We start from the raw sequence: 1,380 nt of genomic DNA, 5'->3' as shown, positions 1-1,380 counted from the left end.
GGGAAAGAGAGTGTTTCGGGCAGAGAGAGCGGCAATTGCAAACAGCCTGAAAGAGAAACCACCTTGTTACATCTAAGAAATGGCGAGGCCAGTGGGCATAAATCTCAGGGGATGAGGGAGAGAGGAGGAAGAAATGATGCGGACAAGTAGGAGGAACCACGTCACATGGGCCACCGTAATGACGGGCTTTTACCCTGGCTAGGATGGAAAGCCATCACAAGCTCCTGAGCAGAAGAGGACAGGGTTCCTCTGACTGCTGGATGGAGGAAAGAGAGCACTCAGGAGGCTACTGTGGTGTTGTAGGAAAGGGACGGAGTGGTAAGGTCAAGGGTACCAGCTGTGGAAGTGGTTGCAGAGTGGTTTGGATCCTGGTGGTATTTTGTTTTATTACTGTTTTTAAAGTTTATTTATTTATATCTTCCATGGGTGAAAAAAAAAAAACAGAGAGACAGCCCCCTTAACAGGATCCCAGTGCTGCAATCCACTTCCAGCCTCAGCCACCCAGGGATCAAGGACACACACATGCCCGGCATACACAGGAAGGTCTCCAGACACGAACCTGGAACCTTCTCATGCAGGATTGCCTTGCGGAGTGTTATATTTTACTTCTGTACCACTGTTCAGCCCATCCTAGCTGTATTTTAGAGAGCACCCACAGAATTTGCTCATCAGTTAGGCACTGGGTGAGAGACAAAAAGAAAGATGAAGGCAAGGGTTTGGGCTTGAGAAACTGGCTGAACAGAGGTGATATTTACTGAGTTCAAGAAGCTGTTGGGAGAACATGGGGGACCAAGAGCCCTTCGTGGCCATGCTCAGGGCAGAGGCTTGGGAAGCCTAGAGTTCACTTGCTCCCTGGTGGAGTGGAAAGTAGAGCCAGGAAGTCAAGTCAATGAGCACATTTTACTGAGTATGGTATCAGGGTGTATGTATGAGGGGACTTGAAAAAGCTTGTGAAAAACGGAATTAACGTACACGCTTGTTAGGTGCAAAAAAATTTTGAAATCCATGCAAAGTTGTTTCATAGGGGCCATCAGGTGGCATGGTGATTGAGGACTCCCACGTGGTCGACCACAGTTTTGAGTCCCAGACCCGGTGACTTGCTTTCTCACTCCCCTCCACCCCCACTGTTTCTCTCCGGTCAAGTTAAAAATAATAATAAGGGACCAGCTGGTGGTGTAATGGTTGTGTCGCTGAAGTCCCACGTGGCTGACCGTGGTTCAAGTCTCAGACCCAGTGGCTTGAAACTCATGCACATGTGCATGTGTACCCAAAATCCTGAGAGGAGATTAGAGGAAAAGGGACTGCGGCATGGCCATCCTCCCTAAGGAGTGATTTCTCGCTTTCTGTCTCTCTGTCTTTCTCTGTCTCTCTGGCAAGCAC

Source organism: Tupaia chinensis, unplaced genomic scaffold (assembly GCF_000334495.1).
Source record: "Tupaia chinensis unplaced genomic scaffold, TupChi_1.0 Scaffold145304_1, whole genome shotgun sequence".
NCBI classification, from domain to species: Eukaryota; Metazoa; Chordata; class Mammalia; order Scandentia; family Tupaiidae; genus Tupaia; species Tupaia belangeri.
This window is presented reverse-complemented; position numbering follows the sequence as displayed.